The sequence below is a fragment of the Rattus norvegicus genome, chromosome 13 (genome assembly GCF_036323735.1).
Source record: "Rattus norvegicus strain BN/NHsdMcwi chromosome 13, GRCr8, whole genome shotgun sequence".
NCBI classification, from domain to species: Eukaryota; Metazoa; Chordata; class Mammalia; order Rodentia; family Muridae; genus Rattus; species Rattus norvegicus.
The window spans coordinates 100,956,437-100,966,399 of record NC_086031.1 but is presented as its reverse complement, the minus strand read 5'-3'; the positions used below and the strand labels follow the sequence as shown (position 1 = coordinate 100,966,399).

General features: G+C 43.4%; 1 long non-coding RNA gene across 3 annotated transcripts in view; it reads right to left on the bottom strand.

Moving 5' to 3' along the window:
• Positions 1 to 1,209: 1,209 nt before the first annotated feature.
• The window catches only part of LOC103692383 (uncharacterized), a 30,237-nt gene continuing 21,483 nt past the window's right edge, over positions 1,210 to 9,963 (bottom strand). Inside the window, exons 3-5 of one of the 3 annotated variants that reach the window (XR_010057128.1) lie at positions 3,987 to 4,103; positions 2,492 to 2,663; positions 1,210 to 1,334 (exon numbers count right to left, since the gene is read on the bottom strand). This is a non-coding gene — a long non-coding RNA (uncharacterized LOC103692383). Of the gene's footprint in view, positions 1,335 to 2,491; positions 4,104 to 9,963 lie in introns of all 3 variants that reach the window. The other 2 variants (XR_595612.4, XR_010057130.1) reach the window with 2 other exon arrangements.

Sequence of the window (9,963 nt, the reverse complement as noted above, 5' to 3'; positions counted from 1 at the left end):
TTGGACCTTCTCACAGGACCACCCCTCCCAGCTCCTCTGCATGGTCTGTGATGGTGTCTGCTCCATATGATTGCCTTTTAATGACTCCCCGAATCCCTCAGAGACATCACAAATACCTCAAGGTGGCCACTTCCCACCCAGAGTATTGAACTCATGCTTGCTCACTCTAACCCCTCAGGAGACACAGGAGAGAGCCTGGTTTAACAGGGACCTTTTGAAATTAGTTTTAGACTCAAGAGAGAAGAGACCAATTTGCTTCCCAGGGAAAGAGCAGCAGCAGCAGTCAGGCTCAAGCAGTGGGTGAGAAGCAAGAGATACCATCAAACTAGCTCCGTAAATACAGAGCCAAGCTTCTCAGACCCCACTAGAGTAGGGCTGAAACTTACTATGTCTCTACTCCTAGAAACTTGAAGACCAAATAGGAGGGAAAAGAATGACCCCTGTTGGCAGGTGCATTTGTTACTTTTATGTGGCAGAGACATAAAATACACAACAGAGGCAACTTAAGCAAGGAGAGGTGTAGTCTAGCTCATGACTCAGGAGCTACAATCCATCAGCGAGGAAGGCATGGTGGCTGAAGTGGCTTGTTCTGTGCAGTTCATGGCCCCAATCAGGAAGCTGGGAGCTGGGGTTAGAAGCACGCCAGGCCATCACCCTTGTGTCCACCTTCCCCACAGTAACCCACCCTCCCAGCCATGTCCTGATTATTAAAGGTTCCACAACCTCTCAAAAAAACACCTGCAGCTGGAGTGGACAAGTGTCCAAACATATTAGCCTCTGGGGAATGTTTCCTAGTCACACCAAAGACTATGTCATGTATGGGCATGGCCCTCTTAGTTACCTGAGCCTGGGTGGCTTAAAAGTCGGAATGCACTCTCTTCCCATATTAATACCCAAAAGTGTGAACCTGGGGTGGGGGTAGGGCCACATTCTCCTGGAGAGTTCTAGCAAGAATCTTTGCAGAACTCTTTCTAAACCTCCAATGGTTTCTGTCAACCCCGGGGCCTTGAGGACTCATCCGTCCATTCTCCCCGCTGTCTACACTGGAAGTTCTCCTCTCTGTGTTGAAGGCTGTACAGTGCCTCGATGTCATCTTCTAACTCAAGAAACTGAGGCCATGAGGCTGCATCACAGGATAAATTCACAGCTGAAGGGACATGCCTTTATGGTGGAGATCCGAGCCTGTAACATCACCAATTTACACATGCATTTAAAATCATGAGAATATTTATGGATACATATGCATGTGTAGATGCACACGTATGTGTTCATGAACAGGCACACACATTTGGCTTGAGATGGTATCACATGTCTTCCAAAGAATGACTCCATCTCTGCAATGTGAAGAAAACTGTATTTAATAAAATTGATTTATGTTCAATTAACAGTGGATTGAGATGGGGTAGAAATTGCTTCATGATCAAGTGGTTATCTACATATGAATCCATCTACTCACATATTTCCCAAGTAACAAGACTGAGCCAAAATAATTCAGTTGCTTTAGCATAAGGCTTTCTAACACGGTCACAAAAAACCAGAATTTTTTTAACCTATTTTAATCCTTCCATCAGAGCAAAATACTGCTACTTAATATTTGTACAGATATATCTGTAGGAAGTTCTCTGTGGACGTCAATATACAAGTGTGTGCATGTGTTTGTGTGTATGTGTATGTATGTTTGTGAATGTGTGTATGCAAATATGATTATATGTGTGCATTTGTGTGTTTGCATGTATGTATGACAATCCTCTGTGTGAGTAAGCGGAGCACACCGTGTGTGATGGGAAAGAGGCTGATGCTCTGTGTTGTCCAGAACTCAGGGCTAACAGAGTCAAGACATCACACACAGATCCCAGCTCCCTACAGCTCTACTGTACCCTCCAAGTAGTCATGCTTCCTGTCACAAAGGGATACCAGATGGAATATGGATGTACTCTTGAACATGTTACACAGCCTGTCATACCAAACACCTTTCCAGCCATGCTTAGCAGAAAGTCACCGTTTCCTTCTGTCCCATCTTACTAGACCTGGGATGATCTGATCTGTGCTGGGTTTAAAGTGCATGTCCCTTTGCTATCGTGGACTGTAGGTAAAATGACAGTCAGGTTCAAAGAAAAAGTCAGATGGGTTTTCATGAGAGTTATTGCGGAATAATCTCAGGATTTCTTTAAAGTTTATTTTGAGTTCCATGTTGGCTTTATCATATCTTTGAAGTTGACATTCTACTTGTTCTCTCTCTTTAAAATTAAAACACAAACAAACAAACAAACCGTAATGACAACTATTCGATAGCATTGTTTACAATAGTGCCAGGTAGCATAAGAGCAAAATTCCAGAGCACCCAGCTGCTGCAAAATATCAGAGAAAGTTACTTCTCCTTTTGTCTCCACCATCTATTTTAAGCAATTATGTGTTCTTTGAAAATCTCATACACATGTACAGTAGAGAGTAATCTTAGCCACCCATCTCTCCAGCATCTTGCCAACATTACCTCCTAGGTTGTTGAACATGGACAACAAAAGACATGTTCACATGGACAGAGGCTGGGGGTGGAGGGATCCAGGAGGCCTCAGCCCTACATAAAGGCGATGGAGAAATGCTGAAATACAAAGAAATAGTCTTCTCCAGGTACCAACTGGTCATCCAATACCAAATGGTCAGTTCTGGGAAAAAAATACAAGTACCATTGTACAGATGGAGCAGATTGTGTTTATGCATTTAGGGACATACGTGTGTGTGTGTGTGTGTGTGTGTGTGTGTGTGTGTGTGTGTGTGTGTGTGTGTGTACTTACAAAAGGGGGCCATGAATTTGAAAGGGAACAAGGAGGGGTACATGGGCGGTGGATCAGCAGCAGAGTTCTTTCCCGAGAGATGCCGGGACTAGCATCTTGTAGGAGAAACTGCAACTCTAATCACTGGTGATCTATAAAGTAGAAAGGTCACTCTGGCCACATCTATTTCTTAATGTATCCTGTAAACTTTCCTGTGGATTGGAACCATGAGAAAGTTCTAGTAGATAAAAACTGCATAATTAAAACTCGAAGCTCTCAAGATGCATCGCCACAATTAATTCTAAGAATATTGCTGTAGAGTTTTGAACTATATTAAAAGAAAGAAATCTTTAAAGTCTGGCACCTTCTTCATCCACGTGTTTCATATTGTGAGCTTGGCATTTACATTTCTTTGTGACATAAAGGAAAAGATTGAGATTAAAATTGGACCTGGATGGAATCCCTTCAAACTCATTACCACAGGAAGATCCAGAACCTACTGCTTAGCAACCAGTGATTGAGACAATCACGCCCACGCCTTTCCAGACGGTGGGCTAAGTCTCAATGTCAGAGAAAACTTTAGAGAGCCAAGGGCAGAAGCCACGTCGGACTTCGTGTTCTGGAAACCAAACCCAAGCAGGGATTTAAACCCATCGAAGAATAGAAGAATTCCCTGATACTTCTGCTTCTGATTTTCCTCAACATAAACTGTCCCCATTTGCCTGGTGCCTTTAACCTTCATACTGTCCTCTCTCCAGCAGCCCCACGTAGTCCACAAGATACATGTTTACTTAGAGAAATCTAATTTGTGTTTTGTTAATGTGTGCTGTCTTTACTTGCTGTATCACATTAAGTGAGAAATAGAGTTACCAAAAAAATCATCTTACTTGAAATCATTCATAAGTTATCTCCAAGGGAATCCATATTGGAATTTCCATTTTTGCTTCATAACCATCTACGGCGCTAACTTGACCTTTACTGGAGCAGAACTATAATTGCAGCTAAGATTATATAATTTACAATAACAACAAAAAAATTACTTTGGAGGCGCTGCTACTGAGCCCAAATGTCTCCCAGCCATTAAGCACATCATCCATCTTGAGAAGAAAATTATTCTTATCCACATCGACATTTTTAACATAAACTGTAGTACCCTCTGTTGGCACCTTTTTACGTACCCATTAATCTCAATAGTAAAGTCTCAGGCTCACCCACCTAGTCTCTGAAGTCTAGATGTCACTATTGTGTACCATAAAAATTGTATATTCATGAACTCCATTTGTTTTATGCCCTTCTCTCTGTCGAGGCCTTCCAGACAGCATATGCTTTGCTCTGTGGAGAATAAAATCAAATTTGTCTGTCTTGTCATATTGTCATCAAACTGATAGTATCACAATTAGATTAACATTTTTGTGAGGAAACTGAAGGGAGAGAATGAAACGGGAGCGCATTCTAATAAAATCCACTTAACCCTTTCAGCCGCAAAAGCCCTTTTCGTCTAGCGCCCGGAGGCGAAGAAGGCAATCAGACTCTTGAGTGAGTGGCACTGGTAAATTATTATGATCTATGTTGGAATCAAATAGGTCAGTTACTAGGCCTGCAAGGTATATTTTTGTTTGAAGGGACCATTAAGATTTTGTGACAACGAAGGAAAGAAGTTGGTTACTTCCTGGGGTTCTGGAAAGGGAATCAGTCTGCGATTACATTGGCAAGAACTGGTCAAAGCGGTGGTTGACACTGCTTGACCCTAAGTAGAGTACGCCCTCCCTCGCTGAAAGTCCGGGTTCCAAAATGTAGGAAATGTTATTTGCTGTAGTGGGGAGGGACCAGTAAAAGTTACTGAATCATAATCTCTATATGAAATAAATTTTATTCTCATTATTTTGGTACTTTTTTTTTTTTTTTTTTTTACTTTTCTATTTTTCGGAGCTGGGGACCGAACCCAGGACCTTGCTCTTGCTAGGCAAGCGCTCTACCACTGAGCTAAATCCCCAGCCCTATTTTGGTACTTTTGAAAAGCTCCGAGGCTCAAGTTGTAAACTGTTGGAGGAGAATTGAGCCTGAGAGTCAAGAATAGGTTGAAGGAGCTGAGGAGGTAGCTCAGACAATGAAGAACCAGGTACATGCATGAACACGCAGTATAGGTATGTATACATGCATGCGCATATGCGCGTGCGCACACACAGAGAATGGGATGAACTAAATATCAATTGTAGAGTTAATCACCCTGCCAAGTTTTTCTTTTACTCCGACGTGTGGAGAACAAATATGCTTGCACACATTGCACAAGGGGATTAAAATGGAAATTACATTTAATGTTTGCTCTCGCACAGAAAGGAGAGGCATAGTCTATTTTCACTGTGAGCTGTCAGGGGGACAAGAATTCCCATTGCCCCACTGCCCATAAGCATGCTGGGTGAGAGGCATCACAGACCCTGGGGCTGTCATGGGTCTCCTGGTCTGCACTGATGTTGGGAGCAAGGGGAGCTTCCAGGAAGGAGATAACAGATCGGTCATAAAGTCTGTCAATGGGTCTCAAAGAACAGCCGCATCCCAGTCACCATGACAGAGACTCAGAGTAACAGCGATATGCGGTCTGCCTTCTTGGTCTAGAGAATTGCTCGGTTTTTCGCTATTCCTCACTCCCTTTCTTTCCTCCCAATTTCTACTAAGCAGTTAAAATAGGCGGCGATCCGTTTAATAAAGCTACTTGGTATTGACTCCACTACCACATAGTATTATTCACGGACTCGCACCAACCCACCGTCACTACCTCTCTAGTATCAGTTGTAAAATGACTATCAATACTCTGCGCATATTAATCAATGCTGCAAATTAATATCAGCTCGGCCACCAAGTAACCACACAGACACCTTTTAATAATATTTCAACGCTTAGGCCTTAACTGAGCAGACTCTCAACCAGCCCCATCCAGCCCACGTGGCTAGCTATCCCCTCCAGGCCCGTAGTTAGGTCCGACTCCTCTCCTTTCTTCTTCCCAGAGTTCCTTTCTCCCTCCCAGGAAGTCCCGCCTTTCTGTCCCTACTAACCAATCACAAACTTTAACCTTTTATTGACCAATAACTTGGGGGGCAAGGTTTGAACAACAAAAGCTGGTGTATGTGAGAAAACTCTAGTCCTGGAGCAACCAGATCTTGGGGGTATGGAATTTAGCATTTGAATACATAGCAGCACCAGACCAATGCCAACAGTTCTTAAGATTGAGGTAAAACATAGTTCTTGCTTCAAAGAAAATATGAATCGGTTTATTTTGAGCCAAATGTTAAGAACCACGGGTTGGGAATATAGACTAAGGTTGCTCTGGATCCCAAGTTTCATAGCAGAAATGGTTACATTCTTATTTTAAAATCTGTTTTTCTCTCTTTCACTGTGTGTGCACACATGCGTGTACATACATGGGTGTATGTATGTCACGGTGTACATGTGGAGGTCAGAGGGCAGCTTGTAGGAGACAGTCCTCTCCTTGCTCAGTAACTGATTTCAGGACACCAGCCTTTGCAGCAAGGGCTTTTATCCATGGAGACATCTCCTGGTCCAACATGAACTTTAACTCTCACAGAATAAATCAGTAAGTTTACCAAATACCTCTGAGAAGGACCTCAAAGAGGCAGGGTGCCAGCAATGTGAGTAACCTCTGCTTGGGTTTCAGATACGATCTGAGGATACTATCTTAGAGCTGGAGTTTGTAGAAGCTAGTGGTCTGCTAGGTGAATATATCCCAAAGGTTTTCCTGAAAGTCAAAAAGATGCTAGGTTGGATGCAAATGCTGATAATGAATGCCTGTTAAGAAGGTAGCCTAGGATGATGCTGGCTCTCAACCTGTAATATTCCGGCATTCCACAACCTCAAAGTTCTAGTCAGCCAACCAGTATGAAGGAACACTAACGTGAACACGTACTCCTCAGGGCTTCAGCTTTCACTGCCAGTTCCACAAGGGCAGGTCTACTAGCTACTTCCTTGACCTCAGCAGATACCACTAGGCTGTACCTGCATCCCATCACATACATACTTACGTCTGTGTCCTAACACACACACACACACACACACACACACACACACACACCTCTTCTCATTGAACATTCATGTCCATAATCCATCACACACACACATACTCACACACACACACCTCTTCTCATTGAACATTCATGTCCATATCCCATCACACACACAAACACATATATACACACACTTCTCCCCTGCATCTCATTGAATAAACATGTCTGTATCCCATCCCATCACACACACACACACACACACACACACACACCTCTTCCCCGCATCTCACTGAATGCACACATCTGTATCCCATCACACACACACACACACACACACACACACACACACACACACACCTCTTCTCATTGAACATTCATGTCCATAATCCATCACACACACACATACTCACACACACACACCTCTTCTCATTGAACATTCATGTCCATATCCCATCACACACACAAACACATATATACACACACTTCTCCCGTACATCTCATTGAATACACATGTCTGTATCCCATCCCATTACACACACACACACACACACACACACACACACACACACACACTTCTTCCCTGCATCTCACTGAATGCACACATCTGTATCCCATCACACACACACACACACACACACACACACACTTCTTCCCTGCATCTCACTGAATGCACACATCTGTATCCCATCACACACACACACACACACACACACACACACACACTTCTTCCCTGCATCTCACTGAATGCACACATCTGTATCCCATCACACACACACACACACACACACACACACACACACTTCTTCCCTGCATTTCACTGAATGCACACATCTGTATCCCATCACACACATGCTCACTTCTTCCAGTGCCCGACTGGTCCCCTCTACCAGTGCTGACATGTTTCTACTCAGCCCAGTGCCTGTCCCTGGGGATGCCTTGGCGAACCTTCTTCTTGGCCTGTGAACCATCTACTTATGCATTCCCTTAGACTTTAAGAGTTCTAGTAAAGCATGCATGCCTGGTTCACTTCCATTTAATGCAATGGCACTTATTGAGCCCACAGGGAGTTCGCATTAGAAACAGGAAATTTCAGGGTCTGTAAGGATTCCGAGTGTCAGGTGCTGACAGAGGAAGCAACAGTGCAAAGTTCATGTTCAGATTCTACTTACCTACGGTTTATCATGAGAATCCGCGTCATACCTTAGTTGAGGAATATATAGAACAAAATCTCTCATTTTCATTCTCACAAGGAGGATAAATATGGTATCCAGCAGCAGTAATGCCCCTGGATAAAGAAGAAAGCTTAATAATTTTGATGATGAGCCCACTGGTCCATGGGGGAGGCTTATACCTGCTTAGGTGCTGAGATGTAGGACTTGGTCTTGGCTTAAACTCTTTATATTAAATAAATTCTTGGATAATTTTAATAGCATGGTATTTAAGGTACCGAGAATTTACTACAAAATTTCCACCAATTAACTCGTTTGATGCTGGTAGGGAACTTTTGGATTTGGCGTTGTGATTATCCCCACTTCGTGGATGAGAAAACTGGGGCCTGATGGGTCTGACGACATGTGGGTCGCACTCTGAGATGGCATAAAGCTGAACTTAATTACCTGTTGGATCACAGAAGCAGGCTTCAACAGGGCTCAGTAGACTGGAATAATGGATGAAAAATTCAGTTATAGAACACGGAAAGTCTTGGCAGACATTTACAAAAGGAAAGTAATTCTCTTAAAGACTTACTAAACACCAGATACAGTGGTGCCGCTTGACCTAAAGGAAAGTCTGCCAAACCTACTGACTGGCTGTCAAAGCCAGGTAGATTTTTTTTTTTTTTGGTTCTTTTTTTTTTTTTCGGAGCTGGGGACCGAACCCAGGGCCTTGCGCTTCCTAGGTAAGTGCTCTACCACTGAGCTAAATCCCCAGCCCCGCCAGGTAGATTTTTAAGATCACTCCTTCTTGGAGAGGGAAGTCAGCAGCTTGGCACCCGATGCATCAGCTATTTCTGCACATGGAGTGGCTGAGGCCGATCCAAGAGCGATTAGAACATTCCATTGCCGTATTCCAGGGTAATCTGCCAAGGACACCTCTTGCCCTTCTTCTTTCTCATCCATCATCTTAATGATTCCGGTTGTAGACTGAGCAAGAGAAGCTTTGTGGAACCTGTAGGAGTCTTTCCTCAGTTAGCGCCTCACAGGTGGTGTCTCCCCCATGGAAGCGGAGCAGGGAATCTATCCCAGGTCAACGCCACTTCAGCACAAACATCCACATCATTGAAATGGGAGCATCTGGACCACTGGTGACTAAGTCCACAAAGCTGTAGTAATTCTCTACGCCATGGTGATAGGCTGTGAAACAAACTGTGTAGAATTCTTTTCACCAGAGAGAAGCGTATTTTAGAATACGGTTCTCTTCACCATCTCTGTTCCACTTAGTCAATAAGCCTAGTGAAACCTTTAGAAGTTTTATGACAACATAAAGATAGAAGGCCTTGTGTCCCACAATGAATGTTATTGATGAGGAAGCCTGGAGATCAGGGCTCTAAGGTGACCATCAAAATAGAAATTAAATGGCAAAACCATGAAGCAACTCCTTTTAATTTTAGAAAGTGTATATGTTTGAGCATTTGCCTATATCTATGTCTGCATACCACATGAGCTCAGTGTCCTCACTGGCTGAAAGAGGGCATTGGATCCCCTGATGCAGGAGTTACAGGCGGTTATGAGCTGCCATGAAGGTGCTGGCAATCAAACCCTGGTCCTTTGGGAAGAGAAGCCAATGCTCTCAAATGGTGAAGTATCATTCCAGCTCCAAAGTATGTTTGTAAGAACTATTCTCCAGATCCACTTAAAGGAATACAGTATCATATTGTACCAATTATATTTTTCAAAGGAGAGGTAGGGTCCTTGGCGTCTTATGGTTGCTTGATAAATTGTGCTTTCAAGGAATTCTAAACAATTTCATAGGCCCGAAGTCATCGTCAAATACATCCATTACCGAAACCTCACATCTGTACATGTCGTAGCAGTTATGGAGTAGTTCTCTGAAGGATTTGGCCAACCTCTTCCTCGTAAAGCAGCCATGCCAAGACGCTGAGTGTAAAGCAGACAGAGAAACACTCATTCAAGCAGATCTTCATAGCTTTGTAAACATCCAGGCTCTGATCTCCATCT